At 40.5% G+C, this 14,914-nt stretch overlaps 1 protein-coding gene across 1 annotated transcript in view; it reads left to right on the forward strand.

Annotated features, from left to right (window-relative positions):
• LOC150076824 (neuronal-specific septin-3-like) overlaps window positions 1–14,914 on the forward strand; it is a 167,145-nt gene that overhangs the window by 26,814 nt on the left and 125,417 nt on the right. The window lies entirely within an intron of this gene.

Raw genomic sequence — 14,914 nt, forward strand, 5'->3', positions numbered from 1 at the left:
ACAATCCGGGCGGTGTGGCATGGCGCATTATCCTGCCTAAAGACGACACCGCTAGAGTGAAAGACCGTTGCCATGAAAGGGCGTACCTGGTCAGCAATGATGTTTAGGTAAAGTGTATTTAGTGTCAAACGGCACCAGAGGTTTCTCCATCTCTGCGTTGGTTTAATTGTAGGTGTAACAGTTCACTGTAAAGGCCAGAGATTTAAAAGTGTATCGTTCATGTATATGTGTAATGTTGTGTACCATTGTTCTTCTGGCCATTTAGCCACTGGGCCCTTGATGGGACCCAACGTTGCTCACACTTGGCCTCGTGGAGGCAGACCAGGTCTCCAATAGCTCTATATTTTATTCTGGCAGGCCCTGCCACCTAGTTTCCTGAGATTTCAGTGCTTAGGACCTATGTAAAAAAAAGGGGGAAATGCTAGAATTGGAAAGCCAAATATCTTTGATTGCGGTTCAATTTTGCATGATTAAATTTACCCGTGTGGGACGTATGCTGGTGTATAGATAGAGTAGGGGGAGGAGACTAAAGGCTTGGGGGGGAAATACAGAATTATGGGGACGACAGAGAAGATGCCCCAGGTGGTTATTAAGGCATGCTCCTGCCTCACCAGGGGCATGTTTAAGTAGGTGGTGTTTTGTTTAGGTAAAGTGTGTTTAGGGTAAAGCGCACAAGGGTTTCCCCATCTCCGCAATTTTAGGTGGTAGACGTCCACAGTGCCCAGCACATGGATGACTGGACCCAGGGTATCCCAGCAGAACATCGCCCAAAACATGACACCACCGCCACCAGCTTGTTTTCGTCCCACAGTGCATCCATGTGCCATCACTTCCCCAGGTAAACGACGCACACGTACCCGGCACTCCACACGGATCAACAGGGAACGTGATTCATCGGACCAGACGACCTTCTTCCAATCACTCAAGGTCCAATTTCGATGCTCGCGTGCCCATTGTAGGCGCTATCGCCAGTGAACCGTGGTTAGCATGGGCACTCGGAGCGGCATGTGGCTACGCAGCCCCAATTTCAGCAGTGTTCGATGTATTGTGTGTTGTGACACATTACTCCCGTCACTAGCATTCCAATTACCGGCGAGTTTCGCCACAGTTGTCCTTCTGTTGCCATGTACCGACGGGAGTCGGGACGCAGGTAGCTTGCTCCCTGCCTCCCGGCTGCTAAAACTCCAGGGCCGGCAAACAACAACCATCACAACACACATATATACTTACACACACACACTTACACACACTTGCTGGCTATAAATAACCTACAGATGCTACAGCGGTATATAGGGGTAACCCTGGAGGCCGCAATCAATACAAGAATACCTTGACCCTTGTCCCTTGTTGCCATGTACCATCCGGGAGAGCCTTCGCTCACCTCGAGCATCGATGAGCCGTGGTCGTCCAAAACCTCGCCGGCGGCTCGTGGGTTCCCCCTCCACGGACCACTTTTGGTAGGTACTAACCACGGCTGACCGTGAGCATTTCCACAAGCCGTGCCGTTTCGTATATGCTCTGACTCAGTCGTCTGGCCATTACAATTTGGCCTTTGTCAAACTCGCTTAAGTCCGCCGCCTTTCCTATCTGAAGAACAAGAGTAACACTGATTAGCGGAGCTCAGTATCAGGTGTTTTTTATACCATGTCCCGATCCGCGCACGCGCAGTTGCTTCGATTTGCATAACGACTCGCTGGTCATAATGTTTTGGCTCATCGGTGTATACCGACGATACAGACTATTTGAGTTGTAATGGTGTGAGGCATGTTTCTGTGGCATACTTCTGGTCCTCTTATATCACTGGAGTACTGTGAACGTGAGAATAAAAGCATATCATTGTGGATCACACAAACTTAGCAATGTTCCATGTTTATCCATATGGATGGGTACTTTCAAGATAACAATACAACCATCATCTACCGCACCAAATATGTGAGTACATTTTGAAGAAATCGGAGGCTTCAAGAATATGCCCTGACCAGTCCAATTCTCTTATCTCAGTCCATTGAATGTGTACTGGATGAATTCAAAGGCGTGTTCGTCAGCACAATCCTCTGTCCCATGTCATTGCAGGAATTGAGGACAGTTTTTTTACATGAATGGCCCAATATTGGCATTAGTAGAGGTAATGATGGAAGAAAGAAAGCTTATACAGCATCACTTATACAGCAGAAAGCTTATACAGCATCACAAAAAAAATAAAACACTGTCCACTTCATTTGCAAATTCTTTCGAATAAGTTGCCCATTCTTTCATAAATTTATTCAAACTACCCACTTCCACAACACCAGATGAAAGTTTGTATCAACAAACAGTTCTTGTCTGGCCGAGCAAATTTTCGCACATTTATTCTGCAGCCATGTTCCCTTATGTGTATCCGAGAAAGATACGAATGCCATCAACATTAGTAAACTAATGCTGATGGCAACCGTATTTGAAGTCTTAAACACTTCAATCGAGTATCCCTCATATCAGTTTTCAACGCCGTATCGAAGCAGCCCTCGTGGGTAGCACAGTTGGTATTATCACCGTTCTCCCTACACTGGGTGGAAAGACCTGAGTCCCAATTCCGTCAAACGCGAGGAATTTTTGTGGGTCTTTTTCACAACGTGGCTGAGTTAGTCCATCTTACCTCAACTGACATCATAGTTATTACGTCCTTATATTCTTAGGATTAAAGCCAGAGAAGCTTCTAGTTACTCTATCTATTAAAGAAGTCTTGCTGTTTCATTTTAACTTTGAAGTCCTTAAGACAATAAGTTTTTCCTCTACTGCTTCATACCAGCAGAAGAAAAGGCGTATACAGTACTGTATATGCCTTTAATCTCTATTGAATATTGAATCTTCAAGTTCAAAAGGGGACTCGAAGTTCTGAGGATTTCCCGTCGGAAGTTTTATGAAGACTTAAATAGGAACGCTGATCAGCTTGTAAGATATCCATATTTTTTAATCCAAGTTCTGCTATTCAGGCACAGAATTCTCACAAAATTATCCCTTGATAATTTTGTGAGATCATCTCCCCTTAATTTACCTTGACCTTGAAGCAGATAGCCTTGTAACATGCTCCGACTAATTCTCTCTAACATCACTCACAAAATAAATTCCTACAACTGAATTAAACGAAATGTATATTTTTAGCATGTTACACTTACTTTAATCTTTTCTACCAACCAACTTGCCCTCAGTTCACTTTTTCCCACCCATCAACAGAACAAACTGATAGATATGCCCTTAGACGTGGCTAGGAAATGACCTCGACCTCGCCTTCTTTGAAGATTATCCCACCTTCTAAAAAATCGTCGTCTCTGCATTAGCAACAACCAAATTCCTTAGGCGTATCTCCAGTTTCCATTCAACCTTGGCTAACACTGTCACCTTTGGAAATTGCCTGCATACCACCCTGGATCACTTCTCCTAAGTAAATGACAGCTGAATCACTAAATCTTAACCTACTCATCCGCTGAATACTTCTAGCTGAAGGAATACTATTTTTCTTGCACATTCCATAGCTATAATGCATTACTCACCCTTAACTGCTAGACATCTCTACAAAATGTATGTTAATATTTTGTATATTTTTTTATATTTTATAACGTTTAATAATTTATTATTAAACGTTATAAATAAATTATTGAGCAATTGTTAAGAGCTGAATTATGTTGTTTGCATACTGCCAACACTCAAAATATGAGGCAGTTTCTGGTGCTAGGCTGGATTTACTGAGGTGAATTGACTTCGGGGCCCCAAAGTCGTGGATAACCCTGGACCAACAGGATTATTTTTAGTGCAGTGGGAGGAGGGGGACCTTATTTTAGGGCCTCTACAAATGTGCACCAGGATCCTAGACCACCTAACCCTGACATTGAGTAACCTCACATATTTTCCAGCAGAATTATGATTCCAAAAGGTAAACTGATGGTGAAGTGCTTGAGCATTATCAAATGATTTTCATAATAGAATGAAATAAGCAAATGATATAATGGAATGATTTTCCATAATCGAATAAGTTGTCATAGTTGAATGATTTTACATAATTGAATTTGTCGTAGTCCAATGGTTTTACATAATCGAATGATTGTCGTAGTTGAATGAATTTACATAATTGAATTATGTCATAATCGAATGATTTACATAACAGAATGATGTCATAATTGAATGAATCATTCAAATGAGATAAGTATAATAGAAATGAGTATAATAGTAAAAAATTGAAAAAACTGTAGTTCCGTCTGCAACTGGCTAACTGTACTCTGCTTTAAAAAGACAGTTTTCTTTTCACTTCTTCCTTTTTTTTTTTTTTTTTTTTTTTCATGCCAGAATTCAAACCGGAATCTTTCTAGAGTAGCGGCTAAAGAAGTTTAATTTGGGAATATTTGTTTCCTTAACATGGGATATGATTCCTTTAATTATATGATCCTTTTAAACAAAAAAATAAAAAAGTAAATTATCAGGATTTTACTGAGAGAGAGAGAGAGATTTAATTTCATCTGTAAAAGATAATATAATATTCTTCTTTCTGGGTAGACTAGTAGCTACTGAGAAGGAAACGAGATGTTACATGAGAGCTGCTACGTGAACCCAGCGCATTATTTCACACCAATAAATCTCTTAGAGGTCAAATTCCCCGAGTAATCTTTTTATTATGAGTAAATCATGCTTTACTCTAAAGGTCAAATGTTCTATACATTATTACCTATCTCTGAATATTGCAGTATAATGTTAGAAACCTTGCTTTGGATGAAGAATTGCATAGACGTCGTGCGTCCATTGATGCGCACCGATAACATTAAAAATTATATATTAATAGTACTGGGGAAACTGAAACTTAGTTGGAAGTGAGTAGAGTGTCCTATTTTCTTGTAAATGGTATAAAATGATTAATAATTTTTACAGATATTTGCAAAAATAGCAAACTACAAAAGAAAAAATAATAATAAATTTCTTAGTTTAAAAATATAATTCAAAATAAAGATTCCATGCAGTCGTTTTGTTTGTGTTATTCAATTTAGTAGCAGATTAAAGTTAATTTATCATTTATAAAATAAGTTTTCAAATTTAATCCTCTATATTCTGAGAATTAAAAAATTAGCGTTAATATATTTAAAACACAATAAGTAGTATTATTAATCCATATTTACAGATTAATATACAATTGTATTACATCAGCGCTAAGCCTAAGCAATATCGAGAAGTTTTATTCAGAAAAATTTAGAGAACTAATTTAGAGAAATAATACATGACACTTACTATTAATTTCATGAGGTTAAAATGGACATTAATGGCTATACATAAAACACAATACGAACACCATTTGAATTATTGTACTAAATTCATTCCCTAAACTAATTGAAGTGTTTTTTCTTGGACTGTCACAGCGCCCCCTTACAGCATGAATACTCTTAATCACACTAGCATATAATTTATTATAAAATTATGGGGTTAAAATTTCCAATGATATTAAAAACGTTAACGTAAAATTAATTGTAGTGTGCATTTGATATTCAAAAAGCTTCTTAATTAATAAAAATTTGTTGCAATTAATTAACATTAATAATAAAAAAAAATTCACTGAATTTAAGGGCACTTCAGCCATTGGTAATGCAATTTTTGAACGTTCCACAATCTTTACCAGTTCCTTGATCACATTCAAGATACTGTAATGACATTTGAAGGAATCTTCCTTCATAAGCTTTCATTGTGAGACATCATTACAGCAAAGAACTTTCTGGATTCCTGGATCTAATGACATTATCCCAATTTATTCACTATTTAGTAGTTCCAAAGCATTTTTTTTTTTTTTTTTCCAGAAATTGTTCAGTGGTTCAACAGTACCTTCAAAGGCTGCGTGTAAAATACTATCCGAACAAAAATAGGTATCAGTTTGTGTGTGTGTGTGTTGATTTTTTTTCGCAAACTCTAATTTATAAGCCTAGTACTACTGTATTGCAAATACACGCTTCCTGATTCCCAATCTGAACCAGTTAACAGTATTGCCTCAATATAGAGATTGTTGTAATCTTCAACTTATTTTCAAGTTCATTATACCCTTTTCCTCTCAAGCTAACTTAATGCTTTAGATGATATTGTTAGCATGTTGCTATCAGCTTTCATTTCGTGAGTCATAAGTGATCAAGTAGCTCTTTATGAACACCTAATGATCTTGAGTTGTTGCTGAAACCTACTAACCCCAGCGCATTTGTCAATAAGGATATCACTTTCACGGTTTGACTAGTCTATAGCATGCTTTTCGTTTTCAGTACACTCAATCTCCCTCCCGATACTTCCCGTTTAAATTGACTGTTTACTAATTTCATAAAAATTAGCAGCTATAAAATAGCTGTACGATTAAGTATGCACTAATTTCATTACGTTAAAAATGTGACAACTGGTTCATTTTATACAGTAGTATCAAATAATTTAATATCTTTAAATTGTCATTTTTCGTCACCAAGAAACTATAGCTTATGTAGCATCTGCTGTAAAAAATAAATAAATAAAATAAAATGTCTACTTGTTTTTTATTAATCTCTCTTTAATTCCGACTTTATTTGCGTTGTTCTAGGAAGAGAAAATAGTCCGCCCCCAAGTCAGTTTGCTCAACCATTTTAAATTTTAAGGTTGAGCAAACTCCCATACAAATACCTAGTTTCCCAACTTTGCAGCTTACAGAACTGAAGTCGCTTCCTATATGAGTACATACGGACATGTTTTTGCACCCCATAACTAGTCTTGGTGTCCCACTTTGTGTCATTTCAAGCAAGTTGATATCTTTCTTGAAATGAGCTTCCAGACCTCCATGCAAGATGTAGCCTAACCATTGACTTGTACAGTGGGATAATTACCTCTTAACTCTAATAGCAACATTCTTGTACTGTATTATTCTTGTACAACATTATTGTAGCAGTGGGATTTTCTTTGGGGGAGGCCGAGGATCACAGCTGTTGTGTTGACCTATACAGAATTACTGCCTTTTTTTTTAATCCAATAATTGTCTCCTTGGGCGGGTCTGAAGCACACCTCCCAATGAACTGCCCTATCAGTCTTATTACCGGAACTATTACAGGCCCGAAGTTCTTTTTATCTTCTACAGTGCTGCCCCCAGTTGATAATTTTACTTCTACAATTCACAGAATATTATTGACTAGAATTCCGGATTTAGATTCTGATAATTTAAAATTTGGGGATTTGATCCTAAGTGACTCACTGTTATGAACCGTGATGCTACCCATAAAAATGAAACAGAGGCTTTCTTTCTTCCGATGGAACGAAGATACCCAAATATCACTATAAATGCCTAACAAAGAGAAAACGACTTTATGAAACATTTATTAATTCACGTTTATTAATTTTACTTCTACAATTCACAGAATATTATTGACTAGAATTCCGGATTTAGATTCTGATAATTTAAAATTTGGGGATTTGATCCTAAGTGACTCACTGTTATGAACCGTGATGCTACCCATAAAAATGAAACAGAGGCTTTCTTTCTTCCGATGGAACGAAGATACCCAAATATCACTATAAATGCCTAACAAAGAGAAAACGACTTTATGAAACATTTATTAATTCACGTTAGTCCTACTTTTTATACACATCGACCTGATGTTTCATTTATTATAATCAGTATGCCATTAGAGAGGTCTGGCTATGGGTCACATAAACAGTCTGGAATTTTAGGAGTGGCCAGTTCTTTCGGATAATTACAGTTAACTCTAGGCATAGCTAGACTAATGACATACTTATTAACGTAGGAGTTGTGATTTACTTCAGAAAAACTTTTTTTTAAAAGTAGTTTTTGTTTTGTCTATGCGGTAGGAGAAAGTTTTCTATTTTATTTGTGCCATTCTGACCATAACTTTCTATACCTTCGCCAATAAACAATATAAAGATGTCTTTCCACGGAAAAATAGAACGAAAATACGTTCAGCAATATCAAACTGGGTAGGAGAAAGTCTTAAAGTGGTAACAACCTACTTTGTAAATCTCTCACTATACTCGTGACCTTCATTGACCTCGAGGGTACAGTTACTGTGATAAGGGAAAACACTCTCTTTTTTGTCCTTCTGTGCCAGTTTAATATACTTTTTTTTTAATAGAAACATTTTTTCCTTTTAATTCTAAATAACTTGCGTATTCTATTGACGAGGGAAGTAAAAATTACTTGTAGGAAATAAAAGTTAATTTTGATAATAGCTAATGTGGAATTCATTTTAGCAATTCTCATCCTTCCTCCGCCTGAAGGTGAAATTATAAACAAGTTCTGAAACAAGTGAGGGAAGCCCCATATGCGCATGCTGAAGATAATCGAAAATAGGCCATAATAATTATCTCTATTACAGTTCATAATGTTTTGAAGCAATCTATGTAGTATAAAACTCATCCAGGAAACTGGGCAAGTTGCCAGCCTTTTCACGATCTTATACCTTTTATTGCTTCAGGCAAAATGCGCCTGCGAGAACCGAGCAAAGTTTGCCTTTGGAAAAGTTAAAATTTTAAATTAGAAACGGTGTCATAACATCCAGTGCATAGAAAAGTTTATACTGAAGGGCGAAAGTAAATTTAAACATTTGAAAATACTGTTGACAACTTTCTTGAAGAAAAAAAAATAATAAATACAAAATATCTATGAAAAAAAAAGGTAAAAAAAAATAATAAATAAAATATCTATATGATGAATATATCTTCACAGGGATTCGGTATTCTAAAACAAACGAAGCACTTGAAAATGGAAAGTTGGCATCTTGCCAAGATTAAATACAAGAACAAAGTTACTTTACTCATGGAAGTATGACCTGAGGTAGAAAACCAAAGTGTGACCTTTGGATGACATTTCCACGGCGGATCGTATTCTTTAAATTGTATGATGAGAATGTATAGCCTTGCCGAGGAAGTAGTAATAAATTCGATTTCGTACTATTTAAATAACAGCCAGAAGAAGTGGTGCAATATTAGTGTTAGGGTTATAACATTAGGGTTAGCAGATTTCTTCAACATTTGTTGACTCAGGCACACGAATATTTTTCTTTCAAAAACATTCCCAAAATAGGTATGGTAAAATGTTTTATGTACCTCAAGACTTATTTTAAGCAATTGCCCCAATGACTCGTGGAAGTTTTGTGTCATATCGCTGGTACTGGAATCTGCCCATATAGAGATCTGCGTTGTCATCGAAGCTAGAGATCTCCAACAAAGCGCCCTACACTGTGCTGCCACTTTATTAGATACACCTACCTAGTAGCGTGTTGAGCTTCCTTTAGCCTTCAAAACAGCCTGAATTCTTCTAGGCATGGATTGAACAAGATGCTGAAAATGTTGTGCAGGAATAGAGTACCAGGCAGACATGAGTCACGCAATTTTGATATTCGACGGAGTTGTAGGCCTGCAGCGAACAGCCCTTTCCAGCTCATCCCAAAGATAATAAACTTCTTTTATTGCTGCTAAGTACGGTACAGCTTCTAAAAACAATAATTCTCATCACGGCGACATGGCCAGGAGTTTTACACTAATTGTTCAACAATTTACACTAGATGTTCAATAGGATTGAGATCCAGGGACTGAGTGGGCCACTGCAGCAAAGAAAAGTCATTGTCATGTTCCTGGAACCATTCCATAGTGATTCGGGCTTTGTGCACCGGCGCATTATCCTGCTGGAAGTAACCATCTGGCTGAGGATAAACTGTCAATATGAACGGATGCACTTGGTCAGCAACGATGTTTAGGTATGATGTGGCATTCAGACGTGAATCTATGGGTATCAATGGACCCAACGTGTGCCAAGAGAACCTTCCCCCACATCATAACACTGCCCCAACCACCTTGCACAGTAGTCGTCAGACATGACGTGTCCATGGATTCATGTTGTTTTCGCCAAATTCTGAGCCTTCCATCAACATGATGCACCAGAAACTTCGACTCGTCAGACCAAGCAACTGTTTTCCAATCCTCGATAGTCCAGTGTTGGTGTTGCTGTGCCCACAGGAGGCGTGCTCTCTTGTTCTTCATTGATAACAAAGGTACGCGATGTGGCCGTAGGCTATTGTAGCCCATTCGCGACAAAGTGCGACATCTTGCACCTACTACCATGCCACGTTCGAAGTCCGTTAGATCACTCCTTTTCCCCATTCTTGCTACGGTTTGTACGCTTAACTGATACTAGAAAGGTTGTTCTGCTGCATTTATATCCACAACTGTGGTCATGTGACTTGCAACGTTGTGGAACAAACCATTTGTGTGCACAGCAGGGATGTTCCTAATAAAGTGGCAGCACAGTGTATATCTTAACAGTGATAAAATCCGCAGCTGATTAACTATCACCAGATGCTGTCACTCTTAATCAACCCTCATAAATCAACCTTCATGTTGTGCTCCCTGAAATAGTAACCATCTGCTATACAGCACATGATCCTGGGATATCTACTGTGATCCACCTCAAGGATCTTGGTATAATTTTCGACAGTAAACCAGTTTCACCACCATGTTGCACAGCAAATTCACAAGGCTTCGTTGGAAAGCAAAAGATCACATATTTTCCATAGTGCAGCCTGCCAATACTATATGGTGCACAAATCTGAGCTTCAACCGCTCCGATTCACTTCACCCTGAATAGTTAGCTGAATACCCTGTCTTAAAAGTGTTCAGACTTGGAATCCAGCTAATGATCCACACTTATCACAAACGCTCGCTCATATACATCACTTCATATGAGAATTAACCACATTTGTCTGACAGCCACCATAAAATGGATTGCTGGATGAATCGATTCCCTGAAATCTGCGATATTTGCTAGTGCAAGATCCCCCAGCCACGATTCAGGGTTCTCGTGAGTAGCACAGTTGGTAGAATCGCCGTCCTCCCCACACCGTGTGGGAAAGACCCGAGTTCGAATCCCGTCGATGACGTTAGGAATTTTTATGAGCCTTTTTCACAACATGGCTGAGTCAGTCGGTCTGAGGCGTGGGTATCATGTTCCCCCCCCCCGGAACTCGAGTTTTTCTGCCAGCAAACAGAAATGGACTTCAGAACACAAGCAATTTACAGGCAATATACAAGGAGCAACACGGCCTTAGTCGCTGATGCTCCTAAAACAATATTACAACAACAACTACGATTCAGAGCCAAGCTAGCTTTATCAACTAACTATTCGACGCTAGGCAGAACTTGGTCGTAGATTTCTCCACGCACCAATGCTCGATAAGTTCTTGTAGTTCGGCTCTGAGGGTTGCACAGTTAGTAGAATCGCCGTCCTTCCCACATCCCGTGAAAAAGACCTGAGTTCGAGTCCACATTCTACCTCGTGACGAGTATTGCTACCAAGTACACAAGGTGGTTGTTATGTCTGGTGTTACTGTTGGTCGAGGAACTCTCTGACTATCCTACAGGTGTTCAGGATTGCAACTTTGTGGAGTTCCTTGTAGTTGTTCGCTGGGAGACCTATTGCTGCTAGGCTGTTATGTAGGGTCTTTCGCCATACCTGTGGTTGAAACGATGATCGGGATGGTCGTTACTTGTTGCATATGGCACATCTCTTTGATCTCCTGTCTTAGGTTCGTGTACTTCCTGATTTTTTTCCCTATGGGTTTTCTGCAGGTTGCCAATGTTGGGTACCGCTATGTCAATCAGATAGGTAGCCTTTTCCTTCTTGTCCACAAGGGTTATGTCCGGTCTGTTGTGCGGGACTGTCCTATCCGTTATTATGGCGCAGTCCCAGTACAGCTTGTGGGTTGGGGTCTCTAGTACTACCTGGGGTTCGTACTTGTAGTACGGTACACTTTCTTCGACCAACTGGTATTTCCTTGCTGGCTTCTGATGTATTATCCTGGCTACCTGGTCGTGTCTATGAGTGTACTCAGTCTGGGTGATTACCTTGCATCCCGCAGTGATGTGTTGGATCGTTTCTGATGCCAGGTGGCATCATCGACATGTGTCGCCAGACACTCCAGGTTCCTTAGCGATGTATTTTCTATAGTTCCTGGTGTTGATTACCTGGTCTTGGATGGCGAGCATGAATCCTTCAGTCTCGGGGAAGAGTGTCCCGCTCGTGAGCCATGCATTGGAAGCAATTTTATCTATGTGATCTTGATGGAGATAATTGTAGTGTCTGTCATGGAGTGTCTTATCTGCCCATCTTTCTAGCTTTGTTTGTACCTCCTGGTTGGGCGGGGACTCTTCGCTTAGGTTGAGTGGGGTATACCGCTTGTCCTTACGGCCTGGTGGAGTGCTGCTGTGTGTTTCTGGAAGTAATCCTTCAGGCTAACTATCGCTGTCTTCTGTTGCTCAATGAGGTCTATCAGGCCTCTTCCTCCTTCTTCCCGGGCAATTGTCAGTCTCTCCACGGCAGATTTCAGGTGGTGTTGGCGACTCTTGGTCACCATTGTCCTTGTCTTTCTCATTATATCCTCCAGCTCGGTGTTAGTCCAATCTATGACTCTCAAGGAGTATGTTAGCACTGGGACTGCATAGGTGTTTATGGCTTTAACTGTGTTCCCTCCGTTCCACTTTGCTTTCAGCAGGCTTCTGAGTCTCTGATGGTATTTTTCGGTCAGGCAGGCCTTAATTTCCTTGTGCTGTAACTGCTGAGCCTGCGTCATCCCCAAGTATTTGTATGAATATTTGGGGATGACGTGCCATGGCTTCGATCTCTTTACCCCTCTGCAGCTGGCAGTTTAGGTTGATTACTTTTTCCTGACGCAGTCTGTGGATCTTGCATTTGTCTAGACCAAATTCCATCCTAATATCATTGCTGAATTCTTCGGTGATCTGGAGTAGTTGCTGAATGTGCTTCTCGGTTCCCGCATAGAGCTTGATGTCATCCATGTACGTCAGGTGGCTGAGGGTGTACAGGTTCTTCCTTCCTTCTTTGAGGTGATATCCGTACTTGCTACTGTTGTGCCTGGTAGATAGCGGGTTAAGTGCTAGACAGAACCACAATGGGCTCAGTGCATCTCCCTGAAAGATTCCTCTCCTGATGGGGATTGGCCTGGTTGTAATGTTTTCGACCTTAATGGTGGTACTCCATTTCGCCATCGTGTCTCCTGGGAAGTTTGTCACTATCGGATTGACTTTGTAGATGTTCAGCGCCTCTATTAGCCAGCTATGAGGCACGGAGTCGAAGGCCTTGCGGTAATCGATGTAATCGATGCGGTAATCTGTGTACATGTTGCGGCGCTTCTTGTAGGCTTGCTCCATAACCCCAGGGGCTCACATCTAGTGAGTATGGGCTTGGCACACCTAGAGCCCTGAGCTGGATATCATCATTCTTCTCTCTCTCTCTCTCTCTCTCTCTCTCTCTCTCTCTCTCTCTCTCTCTCTCTTTCTCTCTTTCTCAGGGTAACCCGCGGGATTTTTTTTTTTTTTGGCTGGTGCAGCATAAGCCTCAGGTTTCCTTGTACCATGTAGCTAATAATAATAATAATAATAATAATAATAACCGCAGCATCTATGGTTAATTGCTCCTTGCATCCTTTCTGCTGTTCGGCCATCATGTACTGGCTCTCCAAGTGGTCTGATATCTTCCTGGTTATGCAGCTGATCAGGATCTTGTACATTTGTTGGGAGGCATATGATTGGCCTATATTTCGCCGATTTCTTGTATCTTTGTCTTTAGGCTTCGGATATGTGATTCCTTGAGTGAGAAACTTCGGGATTGTCTCTGGTTGCCTTATCATTCGGGTGAACTGCTTTGCCAAGTGCTTGTGTGTGCAAGTGTGCTTCTTGTACCAGTATTTGTGGACGTTATCTATTCCTGGAGTTCCCCATTTGTGAGAGTTCATGATCGTCTGTTTTACTTCTTCTTCCCGGATTTCCCATCCTTTCATTTCTTGTACATCCTTGGTTTTCTTGCGTTCTAGCTCTATCCAGGTGGCTTGACTGTTATGTCTTACTTCCCTGCTCCATATGTTTCCCCAGAACTCCTCAATCGTCTTCTTCTCGGGTGGTCCGTTCCCTTCTTTCCCGGTCTTCTCAGAGATTCCTGTAGAAGCCTCTTTGGTCCTCATCGAAGATTCGATTGTTTATTTTCTTCTGGGGGCTCTCTTTGTATAGGCGTAGTCTCTTGCTGAGTGCAAAGAGGTTCTGCTTCAATGTGTCCAAGTACTCTCCTATTCTCTGATTTTTTTGTCTCATGTTTGCTGTGGATACTGTCTCTCTTGAGGATACTATTCACTTTTTTAATTAATTTCTTACTCCTGTTGCTCCGTTGGTACTGGGTCAATTGACCTATCCAGACTCTTAATTCTTCTATCTTCTACTGAAGTCTTCTTTCCCAAGCTGGTGGTTCCTTCGGTTTTCGGTTCATCTGCTGCTGGTCTCTCGCTTCTCTTCCATTAATCCTCGTGGCTGCTACCGCAGCACAATACACGGCTGTATGGATGGCCTCCAATGTTGCACCATTGCTGTCGAGGTAATGCGGTATTATGTGCCGATTCAGGTGGTCTGTGACTCTCTACAAGATTCAATTCAGCCTCTGCTTCGGTGTCACGTGAGTCTTTGTGGGGTCCTTTCCTTCGAATTCTGTTAGGGCCTTCTTCCACTCTTCCTCTATTCTGGATATTTATTATTATTATTATTATTATTATTATTACCAGTTGATCGAAGAAAGTGTACCGTACTACAAGTACGAACCCCAGGCAGTAATAGGGAGACCCCAACCCACAAGCTGTACTGGGACCACGCCATAATAACGGATAGGACAATCCCGCACAACAGACCGGACTGTTGTGCGGGATTGTGGACAAGAAGGAAAAGGCTACCTCTTTGATTGACATAGCGGTACCCAGCACTGGCAACCTGAAGAAAACCCATGGGGAAAAAATCAGGAAGTACACGAACCTAAGACAGGAGATCAAAGAGATGTGACATATGCAACAAGTAACGACCATCCCGATCATCGTGTCAACCACAGGTATGGTGCGAA

The sequence above is a fragment of the Mastigoproctus giganteus genome, chromosome 12 (assembly GCF_048544385.1).
Source record: "Mastigoproctus giganteus isolate SK-2022 chromosome 12, ASM4854438v1, whole genome shotgun sequence".
Lineage (NCBI taxonomy): Eukaryota > Metazoa > Arthropoda > Arachnida > Uropygi > Thelyphonidae > Mastigoproctus > Mastigoproctus giganteus.